General features: G+C 38.6%; 1 protein-coding gene across 1 annotated transcript in view; it reads left to right on the forward strand.

Annotated features, from left to right (window-relative positions):
• LOC131401822 (5'-3' exoribonuclease 2-like) overlaps positions 1-16194 on the forward strand; it is a gene marked incomplete at its 3' end in the record, with an annotated part of 126194 nt that overhangs the window by 25549 nt on the left and 84451 nt on the right. The gene's annotated exons all lie outside the window — the stretch shown is intronic.

The raw sequence follows: 16194 nt of genomic DNA on the forward strand, positions 1-16194 counted from the left end.
CAAATATTGTTGCAGGTTGTAATTCTCTTCCTATTTATTACCTACTCTGGGGCCGGCCCTGTGGCATAGCGGTTAAGTGCGTGTGCTCCGGTGCTGGCGGCCTGGGTTCGGATCCGGGCGTGCACCGATGCACCGCTTGACAGGCCATGCTGTTGCAGTGTCCCACATAAAATGGAGGAAGATTGACACGGATATTAGCCCAGGGCCAGTCTTCCTCAGCAAAAAGAGGAGGATTGGTGTAGATGTTAGCTCAGGGCTGATCTTCCTCAACAACAACAACAAAAAAAACAGAAGGTAGCTCTGTTTTTGTAGTTAGAATATCTTTTGGAAGTGGCATCAGACCAGGTGCATGGCTTACTCAGTTACTAGTCTTCAAGAATCTCACCACACTCATGTTCATCACGATCCAACAAGCCCATCATAGGGTTGGTTGGAGTGGATACCAGAAAATTCCAAGAGCTAAAAGTTTCCTGTCTTGTGCCCACCTGTATATGTTGAAAAATGAAGTTAGCAGGAGCATCCAGGAACCCATTCTTCATGTATCCTGTTGTGCCACTCACTACCTTGGAGTTCAGATAGAGTTTGCCCAGCTCCTCATCAATATTTAGGTGTTCCTTAGAGATAAATCTGTCATCCATGATGAATCCAAAGCAATAATAGGAAATAAAGGCCACTGCTCCTGTGTGGAATGAAGCAGACAGATTAACGAGGTCTCTAAGGAGACCAGTTTAGAAAAAAAGCAGAGCCAGAATTATGCAGTCATTAGAGAATTTATTAGATAAGACTATTAGCAATCAGGGGCTGAATCCAGATGGACAAAAACAAAGTTAGATCATCAGATCAAAAATGTATGAAATATCAAGCAGGGACACCAACAAGATGATGGGCTAGGAAGTTCCAGCCAGTGTCCCTTCACAGAAAACTGATGTAAGGAACCAACCACGCATGCAAAACCTTTCTCAGAGCTCTTGATTCCAGATGAGAGATTACAGCACCCGACTGGAGCACAGAAACAGGAAAAGATGCACTGAAGAAGGTAGGAAGGATAGTTCCATTCTACCTGGGTCACCCATTGCCCAAGCCCCTGCACCAAAAAGCTGAGAGAGATCCCCTCCACACCAGAGCTCTTCTTGAGGAAAAGAGAGTCAAATGAGCATCCAACTTCTCTGTTGACCTAGGCTCCAGGCCTGCCCCAGTGAACCCCAGTGCCAGGCTGGCCCCTGCAGACCTGGTTTACAGGCCTGCACCAGTGGTCCCCAGCACAAGGCTAGCCGTGTGAACATAGGCTTCAGACCTGCCTCAGTGCCAGGCCAGCCTCTGGGGACCCGAGGAGGTGAAAGACCTGTACATGAAAACTATAAAACATTGCTGGAAAAAGTGAAGAATTACAAATCAATGGAAAGATATCCCATGTTCATGGCTTAGAAGAATCAAATTGTTAAAACGTACGTACTACCCAAAGCAGTCTACAGATTCAATTTAATCTCTATCAAAATTCTAATGGTATTTTTCATGGAAACAGAAAAAACAACCCTAAAATTCTTATGGAACTGTAAAAGACCACAAATAACCTAAGTAATCTTGAGAAAGAAAAACAAAGATGGAGGCAACACACTTCTTGATTTCAAAGTATACTGCAAAGCTGTAGTAATCAAAACAGTATGGTACTGGCCTAAAAACAGAAACATAGGCGAATGGAACAGAATAGGGAGCCCAGAAATAAACCCACAGATATATGGTCAACTAATCTTTGACAATGGCACCAAGGACACACACGGGGAAAGGATAGTATCTTCAATAAATGGTGCTGGGAAAACTAGAAATCCACATGCAAAAAAATGAAATTGGACCCTCATCTTAAACCATACAGTAAAATCAATTCAAAATAGTTTAAAACTTAAACATAAGACCAGAAGCCATAAAGTTCCCAGAAAAAAAATAGGGAAAAGCTCCTTGACGTTGGTCTCAGCAATGATTTTTTTGGATTTAACGCCTAAGCACAGGCAGCAGAAGCAAAAATGAACAAGTGGGACCATATCAAACTAAAAAGCTCTGTGTGGCAAAGGAAACCATCAACAAAAGGCAACCTACTGTATAGGAGAAAATATTTACAAACCATTTATCTAGGGGTTAATATCCAAAATATATAAGAGACTCCTACAACTCAATATAAAAAAAAAACCCAATCACTCAATTAAAAAATGGGCAAAGGACCTGAACAAACAATTCTCAAAAGAAGACATGCAAATAGTAAAGAGGTACATGAAAAGGTGCTCATCATCGCTAATAATCAGGGAAATGCAATTTAAAACCACAATGAGGTATTACTTCACACCTCTTAGGATGGCTATTATTTAAAAAAAGAAAATGGAACCCTAAGGGTAAGAACTGTTGGTGAGGATGTGGAGAAAAGGGAACCGTTGTGCACTGTTGGTGGGGAATATAAATTGATATGGCATTAAGACAACAGTATGTAGGTTCCCTAAAAAATGAAAAGTAGAACTACCATATGATCCAGCAATACTACTCCTGGGTATACATCCAAAAGAAACAAAATCAGGATCTCAAGAGATATGTGTACTCCCAGGGTCATTGAGGCATTATTCACAATAACCTAGAGAAGTGTAAAGTGTGTCCTGGTTGAGACAGAAGATTCCATTGCCTAATAGCAGAATAAAGAGTACTGCAGTGGAATCATGATGCAAAGGTGCAGAGTACTAGGGAAGGAGATTCAGATCTGCAAATGGGAGCTAGTCTGGAGCCCATGTTGAAAGGAACCCCATTCCAGAGAGCTCCTCCCAGGATGAGAGGATCCTGTTCCAGTAGCTCAGAGGCTGAGGGGAGGGTTCTAAGATGCCAACTGGGGGAGTGGCCTTGGGGCATCATGGGTTGCCTGCAGGTCTCTTGCGGGATCAGTGCCAAAGATGCTCCATGAGAGAAGCAGCCAGTGTCTGGGCATCAGAAATACCTGGAGGCCCAATTCTAGGTGACAGCAGCTGCAGCCACCTGAGATGACAGCCTTTTCTTTGCGCTGGAGAGGTCATAACGGCAACTGGCTTGTGGCAAAGAGGGTGGAAACAGCATTGGATCCAGAGCAGGAGGATCTGAGAATGAGTCCCAAATTTTCCTCTTTAGTAGGGTATCACATAGTGATTAAATCTCAACCTCCTTGAATCCGTTCCATCACTTATAAAATGCAGTACCTTCCTTGCTCACTCTACAGGACTGTCATGAGGACCAAATTGGATAGAGTTGGTGAAAGCTTTTGAACCATGTGCTTCACCTTGGAAATAAGGTACAATGGTCTACTCCTAGTTCTAAAATGCTTTTGTCTTGTGGTCAAGGAGTTGTTATTTGTGTACTTATCTTACATTCATATGTAATCAGATTACAAACTCCTTGAGCCCAGTAACTTTTGCAATCGGCTTTGTTTTACTGGTATTTTCCTTCATTTAAAAATATACGTTCCTGAGGTTTTATCACAAATGGTCAGGCAGATTGCACGCTGAACACCCAAATACCCACCACCCAGACTCTACAGTTGCTAACATTCTTCTGTATGGCTTTCATCACTTATTTATGCAGACATCCATCCATCAATCACTGCATGATGGGTCAGTTTATTTTTTATGGTATTTCCTTCTCCTCTCCCTCCTTAACCACATCCTTGATTCTGATCTTATTGAACGGTTTCTTTGGCGGCCCTACCTGAAAGTAAGATTTCCATCCTCTGGGAAATAAAGTCCTTTTACACTGATTATAATGTCTGCCATGTAAGGGTACTATTTCATGTACTCACATCTTATTTCTCCATATCGGTGCTTCTGAACCAGGTGTTATTTGTGCCCCTCAGGGAAAACTGGGTACTATCTGGTGATATTTTGGTTTGTCATGATGTCGGGGTGGGGAGAAAGTTCGTTCTGGCATCTAGATACCATTTTGCTGCCAATTGTTTTATAATGCAAAGGCAGCCCCCACAACAAAGAATGCTTCAGCCCCAATATCAATATCGCCAAAGGCAAGAAACCATGCACTAGATAAGTTATAAGTCCCCCCAGGATAGCAGCTGAGGGTCCCCATTGAAATATGAACTGGGAAAATACCCAGAAAGAATGTTAGATATGTGGTTAGACTGAGAGTGACCAGTGACAATCCTTCCACCCATGATTTCATTATTCTAGGACATAAGTAACACTCTGTGGATGATCCAGGAATCCTGGCCTGTGTAGGTTCTGAAAGATTATTATTTTAATTGCGGTCCATGAATTTTTTTTTGCAAAGACAACCCATTTTGAAATACATACATTCAAGCAGATGCCTTGTGAGGAAGCGTGACTGGTGTGGGCTTACCCATAAACTGTGTCTCTACCCTCTGTCTGCCCTCTGTGGTTTGTTTCTGAGCCACACTGTATGCTGCCGATTGAACGCTCTGAAGATGCAGAGTTACCACCACAGCCATTTCTTCTTTCTTTCAGGTAGTTCCATGGGCAGTAATGTTGGTGAGGAGATCAAAAGAATTAGCTATTCCCTGCCATAAAATATAGATAATGTCACTAAGGAAATGGAAAGAGATGTCTGAAACTGCTCATTCTGTGCCCAGATCTTTCTCTAAAGCATTTGGAACTAAACAAACACCTTCCTTGGGGATGCTTGTCTTCCTACATATCAAGATGATAGGTGCATTGCAACTGAATGCTTGGGAAATCAATGCAATACTTCAAACCTGGTAGGAAGTAACTCTGTTCTGCTGTTGTCAGATCACTTCTTGAAAAACTAGGGATGAATGCTGCTCTGCCTTCCTGTCCCACATTCTATCTTTTCTGTCATTATTTTTCCTGTATGTGTTGCTTTTCCTGTTCCCATTCTCTTTCTTCTGTCCTTTATTCTCTTACTGTAAAGATCCATTGTTAACCAATTGAGTAAAACAACAACTATATCAAAAATATAGTAAAATGAATAGAGTTAATCAATATGGTAAAAGAATCTGGTGAAATATCAGTGACTTCATGTATTGGGGCAGCAAAGGACACCTGTTTTCACCTGTTTACCTAATGAATTAGGCAAAATACATATAAGCCTGTGGGATTCTAGGTTGAGGAGCTTTTAAGGGAAGGGGGGTGGAAGGAGAGAGAAGCATACCATCCTCAGTACACTCAGAGACCTCTTTTGGAAACAGTTTTAATTATGAAAAATTCTCTGAACCTCATGTCTTATTAGTGATCTGGTTAATTATTCTGTATGTGCTCCCCTTTTCTTCGAAAATGAACTAGGATTCCAGTGATGTGGCCTGCTGTCCAGAGGATTGAGAGGAAATCCCAGGAGCCATTTGTAATAGTTCTCAACCACCTTGTGCATTAGAATCATCTGGCAAGTTAGATAATACAGACAATAGAGCTCTACCCTCACAGATTCTGATTCAACCAAGACTCAGTATAAGTACATTTTTTACAGCCCTCCAAGTCTTTCTAATGTTTGGTCAAGTTTGAGAATCACCAAGCATGAAAAGATATTAAAATATTAGAAAGGATTTCAAACCTTTAAAGACAGTGTTGCATTCCCATTTCCACACCTATGTGAGAGCCTCCTAAGTCAGAGCAAACCCATCTACTGTTATTCCAATAATTTGTGGAATTCACCTAGAAAAACACACATAAGAAAGGTGATTTGGACATTTTCTTTATACCACAGAGATCTGGGCTTCATAGAAATATGTGTATTTAACTTGGGCAGACAACACTTTGAGTGGCTGAGAGTTCATGTGACCATGACATTGACTTAAAGCTAATTATGCATTTATAGAGAGTTAGTACAATTTTCCAATAGGTCTTCTCAGGACAAGTCTATATGTAAAAAAAAAAAAAATCAGTCATAAGAGATTTAGTATCTGAATTGACCACTTGAGTGATATTTTGTGACATTCAACATACTTAGTATTAAAGAAAGGCATGTTCAACTGAGATTCAGAAAAACATGAAATTTTAATGACTTGACCTATGAGTTATTAAAACATATAAAGCTGCATTAACTAAAAATTTTGTTCCTGATAGGGAAATAAGCAAATAGGTGAAATGAAGAGAGCAGAGAGTGTAAGAACTAAATCCATGTGTGTGTGGGATGCCCAGCTCCAGGGGTGCAATAAGGCTAATGGTCACTTCTCTATCTGATTCACAAAACAATTGCAGAAGAGTACACAGAATTCCTATACATGCCTCACCACGTTTTACTTATCATATTGCATTTTGAAAAGTCGTATTTTAAATTAGCGGGTATCTAATGAATAAATAAGGATGGTACATTTGGGTTCGTGTTTGGAAAAAATATCTACCACACAACATATTCAAAAATGTTGCAAGAGACTTAAGTATATTCTGTCTCCCCTTTTCATGCCCAGTCCACAAGTTGATGATGGTGTGAAACTCACCTGGACTTCACAGTCTCTGGAAAATTTATTTTTGCCAAGTTGAGAACAATTAGGGGTCATTTCTAAGAATAAAAAGAAAAACAAAGGTTGGAGAGAGTTCCTTCTTCAAGGTCAGGAACTAGTTGACCTTACAAGACGAAAAAAATTCTCCCCGTTTTTCTTCTCAGATTCCTGTAGCATCAAGTATCTAAAAGTGAGACAGGATCAAATTTTCTAAAAAAAGAAAAGTTTGGAGACTCAGGGAGACAGAGTAGCAATACCTCCCTTGTTGCTTTGGGCTAAATATCATTTAAAACAGCCCAAGTCTCCTTTAGTAATAGCATTTCTCATTAAAAAGATGTCCTTTAGATGACTGCATTCCATTTGAATTAGTTGCTTGCCCCTGATGAAATTTTAAAGCAGGAACTTTACATTTCTCATGTTCCTTAATTTTGATGATGAAGTTTAACTCATTTATTCATTTATTTAGTTGCTTCTGCTTTTGGTGTCAGATCTGAGTCCATTGCCAAATACAAGGTCATGAAGATTTATGCCTGTGTGTTCTTCTAAGTGTTTTATAGTTTTAGCTCTTCAATTGAAGTGTATGATCCATTTTGAGTAAACTTTTGCTTATGGGATAAGGTTAGGGTCTAACTTCATTCTTTTGCATATAGCTATTCAATTGTCACAGCACCATTGGCACCCTTGTGAAAAATCAGTTGACCGTAGGTGTATAGGTTTATTTCTGGTCTTTCAGTTCTGTTCCATTGATCTGTATGTTTGTCCTTGTACCAGTACCACACTGTCTTGACAACTGTTGCTTTGTAGTAACTTTTGCAATTGGGAAGTATGAGTCTTACACTATTTATTTTTCTTTTTCAGAATTGTTTTGTTAGTTGTAGCTTGTTGCCTTAGAATTCCGTATGAATTTAGAATCAACTTCAGAGCATGAGTTTTGGATTTCTTTGGTTAATTTATTCCTGGTTTTGGATACTATTGTGAATGGAATTGTTTTCTTAATTTTACTTTTGGGTTTTTCAATGCAAATGTATAGAAATTAAATTGGGTTTTGTATATTGATCTTGTATCCTGCAACCTTGCTGAACTCATTTATTACTTCTGATAGTTTTTTGGTAGATTCCTTAGGGTTTTCTATATACAGGATCACTTCATGCAAATAGAGATAGTTTTACCTCCTCCTTTCCGATATAGATGCCTTTTATTTCTTTTTCTTGCCTAATTGCCCTGGTTAGAACCTCCGCTACAATTTAGAGTAGAAATGGCAAGAGTGGAAATCTTTGTCTTGTTCCTAATCTTAAAGGGAAACCATCCAGTATGTCACCATTAAGTATGATGTTAACTGGAGATTTTTTGTAGATGCCCTTTATATTGAGGAACTTTCCTTCTGTTCCTAGTTTATTGAGTTTTTTTTCAAATCGTGAAAGCGTGTTGGATTTTGTCAAATGCTTTTTCCTACATCTGCTGAGATGGTCTTGTGATTTTTTGTTTTTCATTCTATTTGTATGATGTATTACATTAATTATTTTTGGATGTTAAACCAACTTTGCATCCCTAGGATAAATCCCACTTGGTCATGGTGTATAATTCTCTTTATATATTGCTAGATTCAGTTTGCTAGTATTTTGTTGAGGACTTTTACATCCATGTTCGTAAGAGATATTAGTCTGTAGTTTGGTTTTTTTTTTTTTTTTTTTGGTGAGGAAGATTAGCCCTGAGCTAACATCTGTTGCCAGTCTTCCTCTTCTTGCGGAGGACGATTGGCCCTGGGGTAACATCCGTGCCCATCTTCCTCTATTTATTTTTTTTTAATATGGGACACCGCCATAGCATGGCTTGACAAGCGGTACATCAGTCCATACCCGGGATCCAAACCTGTGAACCCTGGGCCGCCACAGTGGAGCGTGCAAACTTAATCTCTACGCCACCAGGCTGGCCCCTGTAGTTTTGCTTTCTTGTGACATCTTTGTCTGATTTTGGTATCGGGGTAATATTAGCCCCATAAAATGTGGTGGAAAGTGTTTCTTCCTCTTTTTTTTTTTTTGAAGAATTGGTATTAATTCTTTCTTGAGTGTTTGGTAGATTTCAGCGGTGAAACCATTTAGGCCTGGGCTTTTCTTTGTGCATAGTTTGTGGATTACTGATTCAATCTCTTCACTTATTATAGGCTTATTCAGATTATCTTGAGTCATTTTTGTAGTTTGTGTTTTTCTAGTAATTTGTGTATTTCATCTAAGTTATCTAATTTGTGTACTATTATTCATAGTATTTGTTTATAATCCTTTTTGTTTCTGTAAGGTTGGTAATCTTGTCCTGTCTTTTTTTTTTTTTCTTCAGTTTTGTCTTTTTTTTATTGATGTTTTAATAGTTTTTAACATTGTGAAATTTTTGGTTGTACATGTTTGTCCATCACCATATATATGTCTCCCTTCAACCCTTGTGCCCACCCCCCACCCCCATTGCCCCTGGTAACCACAATACAGTTTTCTCTGTCCATGTGTTGGTTTATATTCCACATATGAGTGAGATCATACAGTGTTTGTCTTTCTCTTTCTGGCTTCCTTCATTTAACATAATACCCTCCAGGCCCATCCATGTTGTTGCAAATGGGACGATTTTGTCTTTTTTTATGGCTGAGTAGTATTCCATTGTATATATATACCACATTTTCTTGATCCAGTCATCAGTCGAGGGACACTTAGGTTGCTTCCACTTCTTGGCTATGGTGAATAATGCTGCAGTGAACATAGGGGTGCATAAGGCCCTTGGGATTGTTGAGTTCAGGTTCGTTGGATAGATTCCCAGTAGTGGGATAGCTGGATCATAGGGCATCTCTATTTTTAATTCTTTGAGGAATCTCCATACCGTTCTCCATAGAGGCTGCACCAGTTTGCATTCCCACCAGCTGTGTATGAGGGTTCCTGTTTCTCCACATCCTCTCCAGTGTTTGTTGTTTTTTGGCTTGGTGATTATAGCCATTCTAACGGGCGTGAGGTGATATCTTAGTGTTGTTTTCTCTCTTTTGTTTTTGATTCAAGTAATTTGAATCTTCTCTCTTTTTCTTGGTCAGACTAGACAGAGGTTTGTCAATTGTGTTGATCTCTTCAAAGAACCAGCGTTTTCTGATTTCCCTTTAGATTTCTTCTTCGACTCATTGGTTATTCATGAATGTGTTGTGTAATTCCCACATATTGATGAATTTGCCAAATTTATTCCTACTATTGATTTCTAATTTTATTTTATTATGGTTGGAGAACATACTTGGTATTATTTTTATGCTTTTAAATTTATTGGGGTTTGTTCTATAGCCCAACATTTGATCTGTTCTGGAGAATGTTCCCTATGTACTTGAGAATGTATCTTCTGTTGTTGGATGGAGTGCTCTGTAGAAGTCTGTTAGATCTGGTTGGTTTGTAGTGTTATTCAAGTCGTCTATTTCCGTGTTGATCTTCTGTCTAATTGTTCTATACATTATTGAAAGTGGGGTATTGAAGTCTTCAACTATTGTTGAATTGTCTGTTTTCATTTCTATTAAAAGTTTCATGTATTTCAATGCTCCATTAATAGATGCATATGTTTTTAATTGTTATGTCTTGAACTATTGACCATTTCATCATTATAAAATGTCACTATCTCTAGTACTGATCTGCTCCCTATCAGTAGTTCTGCTTCTTCCTGAATCTCACAGGGATGGGATCACACACTATGTAACAACTTTTTGAGCTTTACCTTCTTTACTTAGCAGATTGTATTTGATATTCATCCATTTCGTCTCACATATAAAATGCTTATTCCTTTTCATTACTGAATAATATTCCATTGGATGGATGTGCCACCTATTTACTAGCTCAAGAACATTTATATCTACAGTTTGTCTGTTTGGGTTGTTTCCAGTTTTTGGAAATTGTGAATAAGTCTGCTATAAACATCAACATACAGATTTTTGTGTGAACGTAACATTTTGATTCTCTTTGACATATATCCAAGAATAAGATTACTGGATCAGAAAGATTACATGGTCAACATTTCTTTAACTTTACAAGCAACTCTCAAAATGTTTTCCATTATGGCTGAAACATTCTACTTTCCCAGCAGGAGTGTACGAGCATTCTGGTTGCTCTGCATCCTTGCCAGTACTTGATATTGTTGCTAATTTTTTAAGCCATTCTGAAAGGTGTACACCTGTATCTCTTTGTGGTTTTAATTTGAATTTCTCTGATGACTGATGATGTTGAGCATTTTTTCCTGTACTTTCATTCCATTTGTGTATCATTTTTGCTAAGTGCCTCTTCAAATCTTTTGCCAGTTTTTTACGAGGTTGTTTGTTCTGTTATTCAGATTGAAGAGTTCTTCATATACACCGAATAAAAAGCCTTCACAGATGTGTGTTGCAGAAATGGTTTCTCCAAGTTTTTGACTTGTTTTCCTTCTCTCAACAGTGTCTTTTGAAGAGAAGAAGTTCTTAGTTTTGATAAAGTTTAACTAAACAAAATTTGTTATGGGTGTGCTTTTGGTTTCATACCTGAGAAATCTTTGCCTAATCCAAGGTCATGAATATTTTCTCCTAGAAGATTTATAGTTTTAGATTTTACACTTACTGCTTTGATTCACTTTGAGTTAATTTTTGTATGTGGTGTGAGACATGGGTCCAAGGATTTTGGGGTTTTGTTTTGTTTTGAGTTATATATTATGGTGGATATTTTTGCATATGAATATTCAATTTTTCCAGTGCCTCTTTTTTAAAATACCATTCTTTCTCCATTAAGTTATTTTAGCAACTTTGTCAAATATCAATTGCTCATACGTGTGTGGTTCTGTTTCTGGATTCTCTCTTCTGTTCCACTGATCTGTGTGTTTATTCGTTCACCAGCACACTATTGATTATCGTAATGTTATAATATGTCTGGAAAGCAGGTAGTTTAAGGCCTTCAACTTTGTTCTTCTTTTTCAAAATTGTTTTGGCTATTCTAATTACTTTGCCTACTCAAATAAATTGTAGAATCAACTTCATAGTTTCTACCAAAAATATGCTGGAATTGTAATTGGTATAGATCAACTTAAGGAAAATTAGTATTTAAAATACTGAGTCTTCCAATCCACGAACACTGTATATTTCTGCTGGGGTCTGAATGCTTATGTCCTCCCAAAATTCACATGTTGAAATCCTAACCCCTAAGGTTGAGAGTGTTAGAAGGTGGGGCCTCTGGGAGGTGCTTGTGTCATGTGGGTCGAGCCCTCATGAACAAGATTAGTGCCTTTATAACAAAAGAGGCTCCAGAGAGAGCCCTTGTCCCCTCCACCGTGTGAGGACACAGCAAGAAGGCACCAGCTATGAACCAGGAAGCGGGCTGTCACCAGAATGTGACCATGCTGGCGCCTTGATCTTGGACTCTCAGCCTCCAGAACTGTGGGAAATAAATGTCTGTTGTTTATAAGCTATCCAGTCTGTGGGTTTTTTTATAGCAGCCCAAATAGACTAAGACCGTTTCCCTGCTTATTGAAGTTTTCTTTTACTTCTTCCATCAGTGTTTTGTAGTTTTCAGCAGAGAGATTCTACAGGCATATTATAGGATTTATTCCTAAATATGTTATGATTTTTGTTGCTATTGTAAGTTGCACTTTAAAAATGTCAATTTCTGGGGGCCAGCCTGTTGGCGCAGTTGTTAAGTTCTCATACTTCACTTCCACGGCCCTGGGTTCTCGGGTTCAGATCCTGGGCGTGGATCTACACACTGCTCATCAAGCCATGCTGTGGCAGCATCCCATACAAAGTAGAAGAAGATTGGCACAGGTGTGAGCTCAGGGACCATCTTCCTCAAGCAAAAGAAAAAACATGTCGATTTCCAATCATTTATTGCCACTGTATAGAAATACAAATGAGTTTTGTATGTTGACTTTGTATCCTATGACCTTGTTACACTCATTTATGAATTCCAGTAGCCTTTTTTTTTTGTTATATTCTTAAGGATTTTTTATGTAGACAGTCATGTCATCTGTGAAAAAAGACAGTTTTACTCCTTCCTTTCCAATCTGTATGCCTTTTATTTGATTTTCTTGCTATTTCACACCAACTAAGAATCCAGTGTGGTGTTGACTGGGGACAATGAGAGCGGATGTCTCTGCCTTGATCCTGACTTACAGGGGAAGCCTTTAGTCTCACTGTCTGTGATGACTGCAGGTTCTCAGGGACGCCTTGTATCAAGTTAGAGAAGTTCCCTCTACTTCTACTTTCCTGGACTTTTATAAATGGATGTAGAATTTCTTCAAATGCATTTTCTGCATGTCACATGATTTTCTTCTTTACTCCGGTGATGTGGTGGATTACATTGTTTTATTTTTTGTCCTCTTGGCTATTTTTTTTTTTCAGTCATTTCTCCAGGGTTCACAATCTCCATCTCTAACTTTTCCTGTTCCACTTACAATGAACATTTTAGTACTTCAGGTAAAATATGGAAATAGTGCAGCCATATTGGGCCACCCCGCCCATCCTTTATGCTGTAGTAACTGTATGTACTGCATCTACATATCTTATGAACCTCAGAAGAAAATATTATCATTTTTTAAAGACTTTATTTTTTTAGAGCAGTTTTTGTTTCCCAACAAAATTGAGTGTTTGGTACATATATGCCCTGCTCCCATATGCACAGCCCCCCACTATCAGCTTTGCCCATCAGATGGTGTATTTGTTACAGATGACGAACCTGCACTGACATGTCATCATCACCCAAAGTCCACAGTTTACACCAGGTTCATTCTCGCTGTTGTGCATTCTGTGGGTTTGGACAGATGTCTGATGACATGTATCCACCATTACTGTGTCATACAGAATAGTTTCACTGCCCTAAAATCCCTCTATGCTCACCTATTCATCCTTCTGCCCTCCCCATAATATTACAGTTTTTACTGTAAGTTGTGTGTATTATACAAAAGTTAGAAGGAGAAAGCAGAAAAAAATGAGTAGCCTTTGACATTTACCTAGATATTTACCATTTCTGAAGCTACTTATTCCATTCTGAGGATCTGAGATTCCTTTTCTGGTATAATTTCCCTTCTCCTAAAGAATTTCCTTTAGCATCTTCTGTCGTAGAGATTTGCTGGCAATAATTTCTCTTAGTTTCTCTAAATCTGAAAATGCTGTCTTTCAACAGTGATTTTCGAAGGATATTTTTGCTGGATATACGATTCTGCATTGACAGGTCTTTTTTTCTCTCTCTCTCAACACTTTAAATCTCTTTTCTCATTCTCTTCTGGTCCCCATAGTTTCTGATGAGAAGTCAGCTATTAATCAAATCATTATTCTCCTCTGTGTGAAGTGTCATTTTTCTCTGTTGCTTCCAACATTTGCTTTTCGGCCTTGGTATCCAGCTGCTTGATCTGATGTGTCTCTATGTGGGACTGTCTTCATTCTGCTTGGTGTTAGTTGAGCATCATATTTGCAAATGTCTATCTTCCATCACTTGGATAATTCCAGCCACTATTTCTTCAAGTATTTTTGTCTGCACATTCTCTCTCTCCATTCCTTCTTTGAAGCCGACCACATGTATATTAAAGTTTGATCTTACCTAAAAGTGACTGAGGCTCTGTTATTTTTCCACCCTTTTTTCTATTTTCCATGTTAATTTCTATTGCTCTACTTAAATTCCATGTAAAGAATTTGTTATTTCTAATATTGTATTTTTCAATTCTAAAATTTTCTTTTTTAAATTTTTCTGCTGAGATTTCCTACTCTTTCATTTGCTACAAGCATGTTTGTTTACCTTCATGGAGGATAGTTATGACAATCACTTTAAAATCTTTGTTTAATACTTATGCTTTCAGCCAAGATGAAATAACAGGGAACTAATTTACCCTTCTTCCCACAACAACTGAAAATTTTGGGGAACATATATGAAACAGTAGTTTTCACACAGTGGGTCTCAGGCAGCAGAGTTCAGTGACCCCTGAGAGACCTGGAACTGACAAGGTGGGCCCTGTGATGGCCCTGCTGCCTGGAGAGAGAATTCCAGGCTCTAGCACAGGGAAGGAGAACCCAGGTGGACCCCTGAGCTCTCCCTGAGTTGAAGAGATGGCACTGGGCGTCCTGGGAGGCTGAGGTGACTAGAGCACATACAGAAGACCACCCAAGAAGTGAGAACTGCAGCAAGAGAGAACTTCACAGATTCTCCGTGGGCCCACTGCATCTTCCACTGAGTAATGACCAGTGCACCCATGTGAGGAAACTACCCAACACTACAGAATCAAACACCAAAAAATTAGAGGAAATAATTCTTGGAGCTCACACAGACAGGAATGGTTTGGGTTCAACCAGTCCACACATGGCTTAGGAAAGCCCCATAACTGGCAGGAGATTGTGTCTAGTATTCAGAGTGGCCTCAGTTCTGGAACACAGTCAGCCCTGGACTAAAGGTGACTCAGATCCCACCTGACAAAGCTTAGAATCAGCCTGAATGTTTCCAGTTGTTTCAAAGTAACACAACTCTGTCCTAGGAAACAGCTCAAGAATATTTTTAGGAGTACAAACTATCCAGGTTCCAACAAGGAAAAATACACAATGTCTACCAGCCAACCAAAAATTACCTGGTATGCAAAAAAGCAGAAAAACACATCGTGTAATGAGGAGACAAATCACTCAATTGATACTGACCACAAATAGCACAGAGGACGTAATTCATAGACAAAGATGGGATGTTATTACTGTCATCATATTCCACATGTTCAAGAAGTTAGAGACAAGACTGACAATGTAGGGGGTCGGGGGTGGGTGAAATAGGTGAGGGGATAAGAGGTACAAACTTCCAGTCATAAAATGAATAAGTCATGGGGATGGGATTACATCGTGGGGAACAAAGTCAACAATATTGTCATAACTTTGTATGGTGACAGATGGAACTAGATTTATCATGGTGATCACTTTATAATGTATATAAATGTCAAATCACTATGCGGTGCACCTGAAACTATCATAATATTGTATGTCAATACTTCAGTAAAAAAAAGAAAAGGCTGATGATGTTAAGTAGAAATATGGAAGATAGGAAAAAGACCCAAAAACTTTTAGAGATGAAATGTCTGTAATTAAACATCTGTAATGAAAACTTACTAGATGAGATTAAGAGCAAATCCGTCAAAAGATTAATGAACTTGAAGACATACCATAGAAACCATTCAAAATAAAATACAGAGAGAAAATAGACCAAAGAAAATGAACAGAAAGTTAACTGCAGGACAACTTCAAATGGCCTCAAATATATGTAATCAGAGTCCCAGAAAGAGAAAGAGAAGAAAACAGAAAAAACAATTTGAGGAAATAATGACTGAAAATTTTCCATATTTTATTAAAAAAAAAAACTATAAACCCACATATCCAAGATACTTAATGAACCCCAAGTCTAAGACGTATGAAGAAGACACATCATAATTAAATTGCTTAAATAGGGTGATAACAAGATAATCATGAAATCAGACAGGAGATAGAAAGACCTGCTGAGTGCAGAGGAACAAAGGTTATAATGAAGGCAGATCTCTCACTGGAACTCAGGCCAGAGCAGAGTGAAGCAAGGTCTTCAGAGTAGTGAGAAAAAAAGCTGCTAATTTATGATTCTATGCCTGGCAGCAAAGGGTACAAATAAGATAGAATATCAACTTTCTCAGACACACAAGAGCTGAGATAATTCACGGTCACCAGCGGATCAGCGCTGAGAGATGCTGAAGGAAAATGACACAATATGGAAACCTTATGTGAAGAAAGGGATAGAGAGCACTTTCTGTGGGGTATG

This window comes from Diceros bicornis (assembly GCF_020826845.1).
Source record: "Diceros bicornis minor isolate mBicDic1 chromosome 2 unlocalized genomic scaffold, mDicBic1.mat.cur SUPER_2_unloc_8, whole genome shotgun sequence".
NCBI lineage: Eukaryota > Metazoa > Chordata > Mammalia > Perissodactyla > Rhinocerotidae > Diceros > Diceros bicornis.